This window comes from Pteropus medius, unplaced genomic scaffold (genome assembly GCF_902729225.1).
Source record: "Pteropus medius unplaced genomic scaffold, Ma_sr-lr_union100, whole genome shotgun sequence".
NCBI classification, from domain to species: Eukaryota; Metazoa; Chordata; class Mammalia; order Chiroptera; family Pteropodidae; genus Pteropus; species Pteropus medius.
Genome location: NW_024346065.1, coordinates 3,592,895 through 3,610,488, shown reverse-complemented (window position 1 = coordinate 3,610,488; position 17,594 = coordinate 3,592,895). Strand labels below are relative to the sequence as shown.

General features: G+C 46.6%; 1 protein-coding gene across 1 annotated transcript in view; it reads right to left on the bottom strand.

Moving 5' to 3' along the window:
* Nucleotides 1-17,594, bottom strand: part of GALNT16 (polypeptide N-acetylgalactosaminyltransferase 16) — a 73,086-nt gene that overhangs the window by 47,016 nt on the left and 8,476 nt on the right. The gene's annotated exons all lie outside the window — the stretch shown is intronic.

Genomic DNA, 17,594 nt, shown 5'->3' with positions numbered 1-17,594 from the left:
TTCGTCTTGCCTCTGGAGCTACTTGAATTCTTTCATCGTCTGAGAATAGCTCCATCCGACTCTAAACCAAGTCTAGTTTGGGGTCTTAAGAGGAGATAGGGATAGAATCCAGAGAAGCCCCCCCGGCATCACCTTCCACCACCCCCACCCCAGCCTGATAGTGGCACACTGAAGCTGGAAGTCCTCGGCAGGCAGCCCGGGGGAGCATGAGTCACAGCGCCTAGAGATAAGGAAGGACAGGAAAGAAGGATGGGGTTGCGGGTAGTTACTTCAGGCCTGGGTGGTGGGAAGGGAGAATCTGGTCACTTGCCCTCATTCTCAGTCCTCAGATCTATTAGAAAAAAAGGTAGATCTGAGCTTCTCAAAGGAGGGCCTGTGAATAAGTCCTAAATGATCTCAAGGATGTGAGATAATCCGTCCAGGCATATGCACTGACATGAGAAAATCAATGTGTGCCTTTCTTTTGTTCAAAGATTGGGGAGGTAGGACATTATTTTTCCACTAAACAGGAGGCAGGCACAAACTTCTTATGCATCTTAAAATGAAACAAGAGACCCTCACAGCTTAGTGGGGCCTCAGACCCCTGCCTTTGACCCCCAGAGAAATGTGTTCCCTCTCCTCAGTAGAGGGGCTCTGGGGACCTTGTAGGTATGGATTCTAGGGTGCCAGTAGTGAGGGGAGTAAGTGGCAGAGCTGCAGACCCTGGCAGGGCCTCCAAGGTACCTGGCCCAAGAGTTGAATCAACATACTTTTTAGACCCTCTACAAAACAGAAGTGAGCTGAGGGCTCTGGGAGGCAGCCAGGCTAGGTCTGAGTCTCAGCTTCTCATAGTGGGCAAGTTGGATAACTTAACCCAGCCTAACCTCTGCACCTCAAAATGGGAACAATGACAGGCCCTCCTCCACAAGGGCTTTATGAGAATTCAATAATTTAAGTCCTGCAAAGCACAGTGCTTGGCACTCCCCAGATCCCAGTCTCATTGGCAGAAGTCTCTGCTGCAACAGTATCACAGTTCAACTTCACCTTCCAGGTCCCCCGTGTCCATCATTCCCTTACAGGTGTTCATCCCAAGGCACACCCAATGAACCTGCTGCATGCAAGGCTCTGGCATGCAAGGCTCTGGCTCTGGGAACCTGAGAGTCGAGGTGAAATCCCTTGGGGAGCAAGCAAGAAGAGAACAAAGAAGCAGACAAAGCCCTGTGCTCTGGGCTCTCCAAGCGTCAGGGTCAGAGAGGAGGAAGCCTCAGCACAGAGAAAGGGAGGGAACGGCTGGATGCATGTGGTCTCTCAAAAGCCAAGAGTGACAGGAGAAGACACAGTGACCGACAGTGTCAAAAGCAGTGGCTAAAAAAGAAGGATGTGGACCAGGAATTAATGAGGGGATCTAGTCTCATGGAGGTCGCTGGCGACCTTAACAAGAGCATTTTAGAGAAACTGTAGTAGGGACGAAAACCTGATGGGAGTGGATCGAGAAAGAATGGAAGGAGAGAAGCAGTACAGCGAGAACAGACAACTCTCTTCAGGATTTTTGCTATTTCAACCATGGCACAGACACAGAAACAGCACACCACTTCCCCAGGGCCACTGCATGCACTGAAATGGGTCCCTAGGGGGAGACACCTGTCCTGTCCAAGTCAGTCTCGACCCCATGCAGATGTTTGTAATGCTTTGTCCAGATTTTCCAGTTGTTTTCAGAGGGAAGGCTGCTCTGATGTATCACACCTGGAAGCAAAAGTGCAAGGTCACAGCCTTGGGTGATCTCTAGGGATGAGCCTCAGGATCTCCAAGGACATAAGATGCAGCTCTCCCATCACCAGGCCACGCTCTGTAGCACAAAAGCCTCCAGCCCACCTCAATCACTCTCTCTGCCTGCCTCCCAGTGTCACAGAAGATACCCAATAAAGCCTTTACCAGATCTTCCCACTGGGCCCCCAAATTTGCCTTATTAAATTGTCTTCTGCCACAAAGACCATTTACTCACAACAGCTGCTGCCATGGCAACCAGGCAGCCAGCCTGCTGTTCTAGCTAACAGCCATGAGCCTCTTGCTGGCTATTTGGCTTGGCAAAACCAGGGGAAGATACCTCAAAGTGTCTGGAAGGCTAGAACATGGTGGGGGGATGTAGGAAGTGAGAGGAGGGGATGGCAGGGCATTCGTGAAGTGCTTTTGCAATTGTTCCATAATTCTCCAACAACAGGTTGGGGCTGGGAGAGCTATAAAATGACTTGTGCCAGAGGGGACCCTATACTTTCTTCTGATGTTAGCCACTTTTCTGGCAACACATCCCCTATTCCCCCCACTTCCTTCCTGCAAGCTGAAGCAGGGAGAGGCCTTCCAGGGGCTGAGAGGGGGCAACACACAGCCAGAAAATCCTGCAGATGCAGGTGAAGGACACTGGGCCTGAGACAGCCTCACCCTGAGATAGACTGGGCTCTCTGGAGCTGGTGTTGGTGGGCCTCAAGGCTGCTCTCCAGAGGCTGTAACTCCTGCGCCCTCCTGACCCTGCACGAGAAAGGGGCTGTTTCTTTGAATCAGTCCTAAATGTCTTTAATCTGAAGTATAGTTTAGTGACCACGGGTTTTGAAGTCACAGAGATAAGAATTGAAGCCTTGGCTCCTTCACTTGCTGCCTGTTTAACATTAGGCAAACTACGTAACCTCTCTGAGCCTCAGTTTCTTTAGCTGTAAAATGAGATAAGCACAGGACCAATGTCACTGAATTATTTCAAAGATTAATTGAGATGGAGTACATAAAGTATACAACACACAGTGCCTGGCACAAAGCAAGCTCTAAACTCCTCAATAAAAAGGAATAAACTAATGAAACAAACTGCTACATGAAAGAACCTCAAAAACATCATGCAAAGTGAAAGAAGTCAGACACATGACCACATATTGTATGATTCCATTTATATGAAATGTCCAAAAAAGGCAAATCTATAGATAGACAAAAAGTAGATTAGTGGCTGCCTAGGGCTGGAAGTGGGAAGGGAACGTGACTAAATGGGCAGAAGGGATCCTTTGGGGATGATAGAAATGTTGTAAACTTGATTTATTATAGCTGGCTCCACAACTATAAATTTAGTAAAGTCATTGAATTGTATACTTAAAATGAGTAAATTTTATGGTGTGTAAATTACACTCAATAAAATGGTTTTTAAAAAGTAAAGGAATTGGAGCTACTAAGAAGTGGTAGTGGTTAAGAGCATGGATCCTGGCATTCAGCTCATTGGGTTAAAATGTCAGCCCTCCTAGTTTAGCTGGGCAAGCTACATTACCTTCCAGTGTCTTTATTTGTAAAGTGGGTCTGTAATAACTAATGATTACTCTGATGCCAGACATTGTTCCAAGTACTTTACATATGTTAATCCTCACATCTCTCCTCTGGTGATCATTTTACATCATTTCACAAATGGGAAAACTGGGCACAGAGAGGTTAAGTGACTTGCCCATGGTCACATAGGTCACACAGCTTGGCAAGCAGCAGAGCAGGCAGCCTAATTTAAGGGCCAAGTGCTTAACCACTGAATTGCACTACCTCACAATGACAAGGCCTTATTCAGGTTATTATGAGAATTAAATAAAAATAATTAATACAAAGTGCTTGACATACATTAAGTACTCAATAAATGCTAGCCAGGGAAGAAACCACTATCTAATTGACTCAAGTAGCTTAGGTTTGTCCAATTGTATCTTGAAATATTCAGGGAGTATAAAAAGCGAAACCTGTTTAAGAAATAGTCTCGCTGAAAGGAAAGTGCTCAGCCTACAGAGCGGCCATAAAGAAATCACTTCTCTATCTGATTTAGACATTAAGGGGTGGAGAGAGGAGAGAGCAGTCAACGTAATTCCTAACATGTACTTAAGTGCCTGGGTTTCTCTGCAAGGCAGTGGGACAGTGTGCCGACTGAGGATTTTGGAGCCCAGGCTTTGGAGTGAGACAGAACAGGGTTTGATCCTGGCTCCTCTACTGATTTGGCCGTTGGATCAGCGACAAAATATTTAACTTCTGTTAAGTCTCAGCATCCTCATCTGTAAAATCGGTTGAAAAAAAGTAACAGCTTGAGGGGTGTGAGGATTACATATTGTAATATGTGTAGAGTGATCAGCACCGGTTCACGGCACCTATTAGGGCTTAACAAATGAACATGATTATCTGTCTTCTATCTCGTTGCCTACAGATACATTTCTCATTGCAGATCGTTAAGGAAGCATTGCACCTTGTAGAGGATGATTAACCAAATGTCTCGTGCTCCCAGCACTATGATCCAACTCTCTATATTGGGACAACACTGACCAGTAGACCAACCCCGTCCTCACCGTGGCAGGACGAGGGGAACTGCAGCCACTGTTCCCTGGACGCATCTGCCACCCTCTCCACAGGGCTCCTGCAAACCAAATGGATGAGGGGAAGCCAACCTCATTAGACTGAAGAGACAGGCTGTGAGACTCTAGGTAGACCTGTGAATTTGGTAGAAGAAATGTTGTTATGGGAAGAATGGAGTAATTCTCCATCTCCCAGAGTGCAGAGAAAGAGCAGCTGGGTCTAGGCTGGGGCAGGAGCTGGCTGGGTTAGGCATAAAGAAGGACTTTCTGGGGCAATAAGACCAGTGAAGAGTGTGGGAGGAGCCCCGCTTTGGTGTCTTGGGGGATGAGGGATGAGCTGAGGAGCAGTCAGATACACTCCCTTAGGCTCTGGGCTGCTGCTCCCACCCTCTCCTCTCCCAGGAGGAGCCGGCCAAGCACAGGCAACACCGTTAAGCAGCTCACCCACCTTTTTCCCTCTGTCCCAGGATGGTGGTCATAATGTGAAACAAAGAACTGGTCTGGCATACGGGCTCAGAGCACTAACTTAAGAATGAGACATCCTGGGTGAGAGTCCCAGCACTGCCACTTACTAGCTGTGTAGTCTTGGGTAAGTTACTTAACATCTCTGTGCCCCAGTTTCATCTTTACCCCAGTACCCCACAGGGATGTTGAGGGAAGAAAATGAGATCATGAGGGTAAAATGCTTAGCATGGTGCCAGGCACAAAGTTAACATTCCATAAATATCAGCTATTAAACTAGTGGTAAGGCTGAGACAGAGCCATGCCCAGGTCCCCTCTCCCATCTCAGGTTCCCGTCTTAAAGAAGGACCCATCAGGATGCCACCCAGTCTGTGCCCAGGAGGGACATCCAAGCCCCTCCCAAGTTAGCAATGCTTGTGGGGCACCCACTACAGTAATGACTGTCGTTCCTTAGGCTTTATGACACTGGTCAGTTTGTAAAGCAATTTCACATGCACTATCTCATTTGATAAGCCTGTATTATCAAATCATCATTTTAAAAATTAAAAAATGGTTCCACAGCTAGTGAAGAGGGACCGAAACCCAGGGCGTCAGACTCCTGTTCCTGGGCCCTTCGGGCAGAGGTGAGACTTTGTCCTTCCCTGTTACACTTAATCTCTTGCCTGAGCTTCTGTGCCCAGAGGTCAGGGTAGGGCCAAGGTCAGGGCTTGGTATATGCCTGCAGAAGGTACAACCCCTCCCACTGCCCTGGCCAAGAGCAGGACAGTAGGGGATAAGTCCTGGTTGCACTGGGTTGTATCCTCACCAAGCCAGCTGTCTGCACAGCTGGTCTACCTAGGGTCATCCAGTGTAGAGACATGGGGAAGTCAGAGTCAAGTCCCTCCAAGAGACTTTGTGGACAAACCCCAAACATTTCTATGTAAAATTATTAAATATTAAGGCTTACCAAAAACACAAAGACCTTCTGAAAAGAAGATGCGTTACCTCTTAACCTTATGGTGAAGACCACTGAAGTTGAGAATTTAAATATGAAAAGAGGGTCACTGAGCCTCAGTACGTCTGGAAGCCTCTAACCCCTCTCTCCAGCACTGCAGGCCACAGGACTCACCTCCTCTGAGAATCACAGGTGTCCAGAGAGCTCCATGGGTCCTGAGAGCAGCAAGGAGCCTTCGCAGGAGACATTTGCTTCCTCTAACATGGTTTAACCGTCAATAATGGAACTGGGATGGAGAGTTTTGACATGTAATTCTTTCCAGATAGGGCTGAAATAGCATTTTCATTCTCCACCCTCATTTTCAAGGGCTGGTAATTTTCTGAGGCCATTACCATTTGGGCTGAGATTTTGTTCCCAGCCCAGAGTTGAAGTGTACAGGGAATTTTCCACAACAGGTCTGAGTGCTAGAAGGTGCTCTCAGGAGTCACATTCTTAATATGAATCTTTCAATCACTCTCCACCACAGCATCTTGGAGTCAGTGAGAGCCTTCCTATTTTTATAACCTTTTCATTTGCTTCCATTAGTTTAAAATCATCAACAATAAAACCAAAGGGCAAACACCACACCCAAGTCTTGTCTCAGCTCCTCTGGGGAGGCACCAAAGACAGATGATGGCAGAGTCTGCCCCTGCAGAGCTGTTCCCAGCACAAACAGCCTGGGTTCATTTCTGATGTCTTGGGACAATTTTCTGTTCCTCTGCCTTCCTGTTTGCCTGCACAGCCATCCAAGATGTTGATTTCCTGAGGCAAAGGGTGCTTCTCCTGGGAGCACTGAATCTGGTAGAACGACTGCCTCCCGGAACCTTGCAAAGATCAGGCGAGATGGTGTGGGTCAAAGGGCAAACTTGAGCTACAAATATGATTTCTGATGATAAAGATGCACATCTTGGTATGCAACAATAACTAACATTGTGACACTGTCTCTTGCTTTTAAGAATCTTACACATTAGATCATCGACACTGACCAAAGCATATGTTTATGTCAAATTGATTAACAAAAATGGCCGAGGACAATTTCTACACAGGGCATGGAAGACAGCCTTTGTTTTGGGAAGCCCAGCATCCATTTCCCCTTTTGAAGAACGCACTTGTTTCTTTTAAGGATTTGCCCCTTGCCTCTGAGGGCAACCCCACACAGAGGGTGAATCCAGGGGTCTCTCGCCCTCACCACCACCATCACCGTGGAAGCCAGAGGGGTCCTTGCAGGCCCCTTTGGAGATATCCTACTATTTCCCACCAAAGGGTAACCACAGGACTTAAGCTGGGCCAACAAGGCCCTCCCAGGCCTTAGGTCTGAGACTGGCAACAGAGGATTGTAGGGTCTGAGCCTTCTAGCAAGGAGAAACTTTCAGAGGTTTTTACCATCTAAAGTGACTGGTTCCCAGCTTCCTAGATACCCTAGCAATACATTCCCCATGGTAACTTAAACCAGAGACTCCAAAATGGCGGGCCCACAAAGCGATGACTTCCACATGGGCTCAACCATTCTCAGTCTCTCCAAGGCCTCCAGACTGCAGCATCCCTCACTAGCCCCAAACGGAAAACAACTACAGACCTCTACTCACTGTTGATATGGGCCTTTTATCGAGGTAAAAGCCCATGTCGACATAAGACCCAAACATGAGCCTGGACCAGACATGCACACTCTCATTCTCTAGATGCTGACTTTCCCAGATGCTGGGTTGAGTTTTTAAGTTTCTGATGCTGTAAAGACTGACTAAGTTCCAATCTATAGAGTTCTAGGTGGATGGAAACCTATGGGAAATTTCTGGACCATGAGGATATACCTTGTTAAGATCCCATGAATCTTGTTGTCTCCCGGTGATTCCAAGTGGTAAACTAGTGAGGTCTGGGGCCATAGCTCGCTGGGCCAGGCTAGGTGCTGACTCAATGTAGAAGGAATGAAGGCTGTGCTGGCCCCCTGAGCCCTAGGGACACACAGATGCTAGACACTGGCAGGAGTGCTATGGTCTCCTGGGCCCAACATGTTGGTGTGGGTTGGGTTTGGAAGCCTCTCCACTAAATTCATTCACCACCAATTGCATCAGCGGCCCCTTCACAGCTGGCTCTCAACTCAGTCTGATTGCCTAATGGCTTGTCCTAACACAGAACAAATGTCCTGTGGCTTTCTAAAGAGACAGCATGGTGTAGTGGGAAAAACTGTGGCCAAGAGGCCTGGATCCCAGCCCTCATCAGCCCAAACAAGCTTGTGACTTTAAATGAGTGACCCTCTCTCCATCAGTCATTTCTTCCACTGTAAATCTAGGTCATTTCCTTAGGTTCTACTAGCCCTTCTAGTCCCTGCTGGAAAGCAGGTTATGGAGACTTGAAAGAGACAGTGGCAGATACCTTTGCCAGTTTGCTTTAGACTTGCAGGGTCACTGATTCCAAGAAACATTTTGGTTTCTTAGCACCACAGTCTTTCAGGACTAAAGAGTCTTCAGGGACAATTCAGAGCTCCTGGCGCTATGGAGGACTTTCTCTGAGTCCTCAGAATTAGTCACTCAATACCTAGATGAGAAGCAAGTGGAGAATCTTCTACTGGATTTGGGCTCTGCGGTTAGGATTTTCACAGATGTGAACACAAGAGGCACTGTGGTCCAGGAGAAAGAACTGTGGAGGTAGGAAAGGCAGCATCTGTGTTGGCTCTGCTGTCCAGCAGATTGCTGTTCACCTTGGGGCAAGTCACTTAACCTCTCTGAGTCATTTTCCTCAACAGCAAAATGAAAGACTTAGATTTGACTTATATTCATTTATTTATTATGTATTCTCTGTATCATTAGACACAAGAAGACAAATTCAAAGTCATGGAAGGGAAGAACTAGATACCTTCCCCTCCCAGTGAGGGACCCCAGACTACCAGATCAGTTATAATTGCTCTATGAATTTCTAGCCACACCAACAGGGAAGCACTGTGCACTGCTTAGTTCTCACTGTTTGCTAAAAGAAAACATGCCCATCAGACAGGAAAGAGATGCTTCTTTCCTGCACTGAATTCTACAATCCACTCAGCCTTGCATTTAGACGGTGAACATTTACTGAGCACCTGGGAAAGGCCCACCGTGCTGGGCCTGCAACAGCAACCAGACCCAAAGCCCTGGAGGGAACTGTGGTTTTATCTCAGGGATTCTCACACAATGGAAATACAACAATGATGTCAATGGTGATTATACAAAGATGCTGAAAGGGGTTCTATAAAAGTGAGGGTGTGATGGAGAGTTGTGATTCTACAAAGACTTTCCAACAGTGAGCAAAATCACAAATCACCGCCAGGTATGCCATTTTCCGGTGACCTGGCTTGATGTGGGGACTTGATCTGGAAAACCAGGAGTGCTGAGTGACTCAGATCCTGGAGACTCTCTCAATTGTTAATCGACTCCTTTCAGCTTTTGATGGAAGTTAGATACTGGTCAAGAGTTGCTGAGTGTTTTGTAGCAGGCCTGGGGCACTAGCGTCCTGTGTTTTTGACTGGAAAAAGTAAAAGTGTTGAGATGCCAGTTAGTGCCAGCCAGCTCACACTCTTTTTTTCAAATAAAACTTTTACATTTTATTATAAAAAATGTCAAGTGTGCTGAAAAACTGAAAGAATTATATAGTAAACAACCATGCACCCACCACCTAGATTCTGCCATTAGCGTTTCGCTGTAATTGCTTTATCATTTATCTATCTTTCTATCCACTCTTTCATTCATTCATCAATCTACCTTAATTTTTTGGTATATTTCAAAGGAAGCTGTAGACCTCAGTATGCTTCACTCCTAAATACTTTAGCATGCATATTATTAACTAGAGTTCAAAATTTGTTTAAGGTTTTGTGTGGCGGGGACTGTAAAGTGCAAAATCTTAAGCATACCTTTAGATGAATTTTGATAAATGCATACACCTGTGTAATCTAAATCCCGAGAACATTAATATCACTGCAGAGAGTTCCCTTGTCCACTCTTTTTAAGGGACTCTGTCCCTGCCCTCCACCCCATCCCCATGTCCCCTGCTTCCCTAAACTGTGTATTCTATGTCCTGTGATTCCGAGCAGCTGTTTGGCCAGGGTAGGCACCTGACCAAAGGTGGCCCATTAGTGCATGACTAGTGACCTTAACCTCCGTGGCTGGGCTCAGCAGGATGAGCTCAGTCAATCAGAGCCTCTCTCTGAACAGGTGGGAAATAAAAAGACTACATGGTTGCGCAAGGCCATGAGGCAGACTTGGGGTTGGATCACCATGATCACAGGCCACATGCCGGCGGAAGTACAGAGAAGCCAGGGCTAGTGAGAAGCATGGAGTGTGTACCAGGGAGACACAGAGCCTCTGGTCTCTGAGGAAGGGATGGAAAACAGGACCTCAGTTTCCTTCACTTGCAGCTTCAGTTCCAGGTCTCTAATGTCTGAAATAACTTGGATGGGACTCTCCTCTGTGCTGCAGCTACAACAGCGCCCCTAAAATGTATATAGATGACGGTACATAGGACAGTTGTGAAAATGAAATAATCTCTCTTAAATGAGAGCCATCCTACTTCCATGTGGGATGAGCTATGGGCATGACTTAACTGTCCCTGGAAAATGATAACAAAATAATAAACGACATCAATATAATACAGCCACACCGAATACTACGTGTTTTAACACATAATCTCATCTGATCCTCACAGCGATCTCCAAATTACAGGCACTCTCCTTTCATCGTCCCCATTTTGCAGTGGAGGAAACAGATACAAAACAGAGACATGATTCGCCCAGGTTCACAGTAAGCCCTGGAACCAGAGCTCGCTGTATTAGTTGAGTCCCAGTGTTTTGCTGGATGAGGGTGCTCAGTGAGGGGTTTGTAGTAGGGTGAGGTGGCAAGTTTTCTGCCCTGGAGCATTTGTCACCAGTCAGCAGCCCACGTGTAAAGGGCCTCCTTGCCCTAGCTCCAACCATCACCTTGCTGGGAACACATCAGGCAGAGAGAATTAGTTGAAGTGGTAGCCCAAGAGCAGACCCACAGCTGGTGGTTCCTTGGTTATATCCGTTTGCCGCTGCTTTTGCCAGAACAACACTCCTGAGACAGCTGCGTTCATCCGTGTTTGCTGATGGCGATGGCCGAAGCCGCTTGAGGTGGGATGGTGGCAGGAGGCCCCACCGTTGACACTGAAGTGGTAGCTCTGCTCCCTGCTCCCTGTAGTTGCACCTTTCCTCGAGAAACTGCAGTGGGTATTTGGGTGAGAGATAAGAAAGAAGTCTGGGGTCTCCATGGTGCCTGCCACCTCTGAGAAGTTAAGGATGATTCTAGTCCCAGGAGAGCTGGTGCAGCAGGGCAGGTGTGAGAGCCTTAAGGCAGGAATTCATTTTCCCAAACAGGAGGGGCATGGCTGAGCTGAATCATGCTTCCTAGGTATGTCGTCCCCTAGTATTTATCCACGCCTGTCATCATCTCTTCCCTCACCTGACCGTGAGCACCTTGAGGACAGGGTCCAGGGTGTTTTGTTCACCTTTGATTCCCTGGCACCCTGCATAGTTCTGGACACACAGTAGATGCTTAATGAATATATCTTAAATGAATGAATACAAGACAAAGGGAAGCTGAGAAAGCAGATGGATAATAATAAAATTAACATAGCAATTAAGTGCCAGGCACCATTCTAAGAGCACTACTTATAGTAAATAACCAAATCATCATAACTACCCTGTGACATAGGTACTGAAGCACAGAGAGGTTAAGTAACTTGCCCACGGTCACACAGCTAGCTAGTAAGTGGTAAAGTTATATTTGAACCCAGACAGCTAGACTCCAGAGTCCATGGCCTTAAGCCCTGTGATGGCCACCACCCTATCTTTCCTACTCTGGAAAAACTTCCTGGAATATCACACCAAGCTCTTCATCTGCCTGAGCCCAAGGATTAGGACCTGTAGGAAGCCAAGTCTGACATTGGCAAACACATTGACATCCTGGCAACCAAGGCATGTGTGTTATAGCAGCCATACCAATAATGATTAGCTTCTCTCCAATTCCAGCAACATATACTGCATGCCCATTAGGTGCCAGGCACTGTCTGGAACAACAAGACATGTTCTTTGCTCTCATCCATCATTTGCAGATGCATCATACCCTCTGTGTATAGCATGTCATACCCTGTGTGTATAGTATATCTCTTTTAATACGACTCTTGTGCCTAGTTATGCCCAGTGCACAGATGAAGAAACAGAAGCTCAGCAAGCTTAGAAAGGTCAGGTCACTTGCCCGTGGTAACTACACATATTTACAGGTATCTACATGGCAGGCCCTGCTCTGGGGGTACAGAAGTGAACACCGCACAGTCTTCTTTCCTCTCATGGGTTGTGCATTCTAGTGGAGGGGGCAAGATGGAGAGCAGTAAAGAAAACATAAACAAGGTCATTTCTAGGAGTGATAAATGTGGGAAGCCAATAAAGCAAGATAAAGGGCTGGAGAGAGGGACAGGGAGAGGAGCCAGCCATGGTCAGCTCTGGGATGGGGTGAGGTCTGTAAGCCAAGGAAAAGGGCTTGTGCAAAGGGCCTGAGGCAGGACAACTGGATACGCTGACAGGAGTGGGCAGTGTGCTGGACATGGCTCCATAGTGTAGCGGTTAGCACGTCTCCTTCATACGCAGAAATTCCTGGGTTCGCACCCCAGTGGAGCCATGGTCCATGATCTACGGCCATGCCACCTGAAGAAGCCCGATGTCTGATTTCGGAAGCTAAGTAGGGTCGGGCATGATTAGTACTTGGATGGGAGACCATCTAGGAAGACCAGGTGCTGTAGGCATAAATTAAAAAAAAAAAAAGGAGTGAGCAGTGTGGCTGGAGCACAATGAATGTGTGGTGTTCACTTCTGTACCACCAGACCAGGGCCTGCCATGTAGATACCTGTAAATATGTGTAGTTACCACGGGCAAGTGACCTCACCTTTCTAAGCTTTCTGAGCTTCTGTTTCTTCATCCGTGCACTGGGCATAGTCACAAGAGTCATAGTGAAACAGACTCCAGGCCAATATACAACACTGTGTCCAAGCAGGCAGAGTGCAAAAAAACTGCACAAGGAATCACCTTTAGAGGACAAGGTGGCCCCAGGTTCCAAGCCCTTCTGAAGGGTATGGAACCTCACCATGAAGCTTGAGCTGTGTGCTTATAAAGAAAAAAATCAGTGCAGATATAATCTTTGTCAATTCTGATGTCTCTCAGAGGCCCTTGGGGCAAACCCCATCAGGTAACTTATGAAAATTAATAGTCCTAACACTTGGTCTTTGAAGTGCTCCAGGTATGCAAGTACTCACCCGCAGGAAGTAATTTCAGAATGAATATCGTTCCTCTAAGGATCATCATGGTGTCTTGGGGTTTAACCGGCCCTGAGGGCAGGCTCAGCTCCTACCCAGCACTCCCACGCTCAGGCAGAGGACTGCGTCTGCAGTGATGCGGACTGGATTGGGCTCCCCAGGCCAGTGAAATATCAAGTCTCAGAAATGCCACAGGCCTGGGAGAAGAGAGAGCCATGGCAGACCGCAGCTCCCCGGGTCACGCGACCATGCGGAGCCCAAGAGGATGAAGGGCTGGGCAGGTGTCCTGCCCACATAGCCCTGCTGGAGCAAAGGAGAGAGACTTCCACCCCTGGAGCTCACAGAGCACTGGAAAGTGAGGAGGACAGACACGCGGAGCCGGGGTCCACCGGCTTTGGGATTGCCCTGCTTTCCCTCTTGTCCTTTCTCTCCCTTCTGCTCCAGAGATTCGGCTGGTGGTTTCTAGTGGGACACCTCACAAACCTCACAAGGTCTAGAGCTGAAATGGATTTCCCCTCTCCTTATATGAGCACCTAGAATCACTTGGTTGTCCTTCAGGCAAATGAAAACAGTGCTGCGTGGGGGACAGCTTTATGGGGTCTCTGGGGCAGCAGGAACCTTGCCTTCGGTCCTCCACTACTCTTCTTCTCCATCTTCATGCAGCTGAGACCCAGGAACCTTGAGGCACCAGCTCTTTCTTTCCTTTTATAAGTTTTTAGATTTAAGTTTGGTTTTTTTTTTAATTCCCCAAACTACAAAGACTGAGAATCACCTGCACTGCCTCTAGAATTCAGTTTGTCAACATTTTGTCAGATTGGCTTCAAGCCTCTCTCCTCTAAAAAAAAGAAAATGAAATAAAACATGACAAATAAAGTCAATCTCCTTGTTGGTCTCCTCCCTTGTCTCTGGCCAGCAACACTCGCTGTCTTAAGTGTGTCCTCTTTGGTCCATTGTTATTCTTTGAAATATATATATATGCACACATACATGCACACGTCCAGGAACGACAGACACAATCATTTTATATTCTAATTTGCATAAATGTATTATACTAAATTATCTGCAATCGCATTTTTTCTCCCCTTCTAACATCATGTTTTTAAGTTTCATTTGTGCTGACATATGTTGACCTAGTTCATTTACTACTGCAAGGCATTCTAGCTCAGGTGGGTGGGCCTGATCCCTCTGCATGGAACTCTCCAGAGTGCAGGTAACACCAAGGCTTCCCTGACTTTAGAGGTTCTGTTAATTTGGAGAGCCTAAACCAATAGCAGAGACTCTACCCAGCCCACAGCCTTCTAGTCCATAAAACCCTCCAAACTCTACTCCAGTGCCTGGATCTCCCCTACAGCTCTAGTCCCTATGGCCCTTCTTTGTCCAATCTATGAATATCTCTTGGCCTTCTTAGGTTTTCCATTCTGATTTCAAGAAATAAGGAAATTAAGATCCTTCACAAAGTCTGTTTTCCCCTCGTAAGGCATGCCATCAGGCAGTGGGCCTCCTGAGAAGTTGGCATCTCCTCAGACTTTGGTGCCAGGTAACCCTGGTTCCATTGGCAGGTAACCTGCCCTCCCTGAGTCAGGTCCTTTATCTGTAAAATGGGGGTAGTAATACTCAGGTCACAAGCCAGCCTTGACAGTTAAGGGGAAAAGTAAATGCAACACAACTGGCAGGCTCCTGGCATGTACCAGGCAGTCAAAAGGGCTTCTGCCCTCCCTTCTGTCTCTTCTCAAACCAGCAGCCACAGAGGTCTCTCAAAATGCTATCAGACCACATCACTCCTTTGCTAATGTGACTCCCAAGATTAAGTTAAGAAGGCTTTGCCGTATCTACCTTGGTCTCCTGGAGTGCCTTCTCTGGGGATAGCCAGCCACCATACCATGAAGGCACTCAAGCAGACATGTGGAGAGGCTCATGTGGAGAAGAAATGAGGCCTCCTGCCAATAGCCAGCACCAGCTTGCCAGCCACATGAGACAGCCACCTTCGATCCTTTCCATGACAGCAGCCCCAGCTGACAGCTGACTGCAACCTCACTGAGAAACCCCGAGCCAGAACCACCCAGCCAAGCCATGCCCAAATACCTGGGCCACAGACACAAGTAGAGAGAATAAATGACTGTTGCTGTTTTAAGCCATTAAGTTTTAGGGTGATTTGTTATGTAGCATTAAATAAGTAATATAAAAGTTAACAAATTATAACAACTTGTATTGTTATTACTAACATGTATACCAACACTAGTATTGCACTACTATGTACTAGGCACTGTTCTACATACTTTACATGAATGAATTCATTTAATCTTCATAGCAACCACTGAAGTGGGGGCTACTAGTATCCTTGTTTTACAGGTAAGAAAACTGAGGCACAGAATGCTTAGCTAATACGTGGCAGAGCTGGAAGATGAACCCTGACTCTCTGGGTCCACTGTTTCAAGCTGTCTCCTGAACAAAGCCATGAACAGAAATGTAGCACCAAGAAGCAGGAAATGTTCTCAGATTCACAGGGCCTGCTTTTAAGGGAGGGAAGAAGAAGGTTCCTATCTTTCTCCTTGGGTTTCAGGTCTAACCATCTCCTATGCTGCCAGTAGGCTGGTCCCAGACCAGAGCCAACTCATCTCCATCAAGTAAGTAAAAGACGTTACTAAAAGTTTGCACAATGTTTTAAAGCTCTCATCACACCTCCTCAGTTAGGGTTCCAATCCATGGAGATGACCTATTTCCCCTCTGCACATCTGACTCAATGCAAGCTTCATCTCTGCTTTTTAAAATTGTCTTAAAACCTATCAGGTCTTCAAGGTGGAGAAAAATCACTCAGAGAAGACAACTTCATGATGCAGTGCCTGTCCATGCCCTTCACAGACATGGCTGATCAATCTCCTCTTTCCCATTCAGTCTGGATGCAGCTTCAGAATCCTTCTCACCACAATGCTCCTGGCTGCCACTTCCATAGGTTCTGAGTTAACAGTAGAGCCGAGGCCTATATGTCATTCTTGCTCTAACAGGACAAAGATGAAACACCAAAAGCAACAGACTGGAACTAATCTCTCTCCCTTCCAAAGGAGTGAAAGGCTCCCTGCCTCTACTGCTCCTACCCCTCCTCCAAAACCCATTGTCATCACAGCCAGAGCTTAGAAGGGATTTTAAAAAGAGAAGACATTGCAGAAAGCATTGATCTGGGTTTTAATGACGGGATGAGGACGAGGGCTGGCGCTGAGAGGTGTTCCACGCCCATAGATGATGGTGACTTAGGAACCAAGAACTCAGCACCAGATGGACCGGAAAGGACTATCTTGAAGTCAAGGTAAATCAGGAACATGGCCATATTCTTTATCTATAACCTTCCTCAGACAACCTCTGAGCACTGAAGAGAGGGGTCATGAACTCATGTAAAGACTAGAGCTGTCCAAAGGAAACAGAATGCAAGCCACATATATAATTCAAAATTTTCTAGTAGTCATATTAAAAAAGTAAAAATAAACAGGTGATAATAATTTTAATAACGTTTTATTTAGCCCAGTATGTTCATATATTATCATTTCAACACATAATCGATATTTTTAAAAATTAGTGAAGCATTTTACTTTTTTGTACTAAATCTTTGAAGTCCAGTGTGTAGTTTACACTTACAAACCATTTCAACTTAGATACTAAATTTTTGCCAGAAATATTTGATCTGTATTGAGATATCATAAAATTTACAATTGAAAATATAGATTCCACATATTGAAGTTCTTCTAAACACTCCTAAGTTTTCCAATAACTGAAATGCATATCCGCTTTTAAATTTAAATAAATTAAAATTAAATAAAATTTAAGATTCAGTTCCTTCTGTTGCACTAGCCACATTTCAAGAGCTCAGTAGCCACATGTGGCTGGTGACTACAGGTCTGGACCACGCTGGGCTCTCCCTACGCGTGGGTGGATGCTAGCTTCCCATCAGAGCCCCTGTGAGTATGCTCAGGGAACGATGGTCTGGTTCCTCTGAACAACGGGTTTCGCTCTCTGACCAGGCCCTTTCTTACTCTCTCTGCTTGGCTTGCCCACAGTTTTTCCCCAACACTGGCTTTCAGATCTCCCAGGCTCTACGCCCTGCAGTTCTCAGGGAAGCCCATCCCCACCTGGCTAAGCCCCAGCTCCTACCCCTGCCCAGGTGTGGTTCAGAGACCCTGTCCAATTAGAAGGCTGTCTAGGTGATGCTACCTTCTCTGCTATGCAAAAAAATAGGGGCTGGCAATCTTAGGGTGCATCCAGGAGTGAGCCATTTCCTTTTGGTGTTTGGGGAGAAGGCCCTTGCCATTTTCATGCCCCAAGGTGGCACCAAGACTGTAGTAAAGCATTAATTAGTATGGGCAGCCTCTGCTCTCTACCTAACAAATCTCTTTTGGCTTGAAGCTCCAAAAGGTCCTCCATCACCTTCCCTGGTCTTTGACAGTGTGTGTGCTCTGTCCCTTGCTTCCTTTTCCTCCTCTGGTCTCTTGGGTTGATGAACTATTTGGGGCTGTGGCTCACTCCTGACACTTCACTCCTTCAAGCACCAACACCACAGCAAA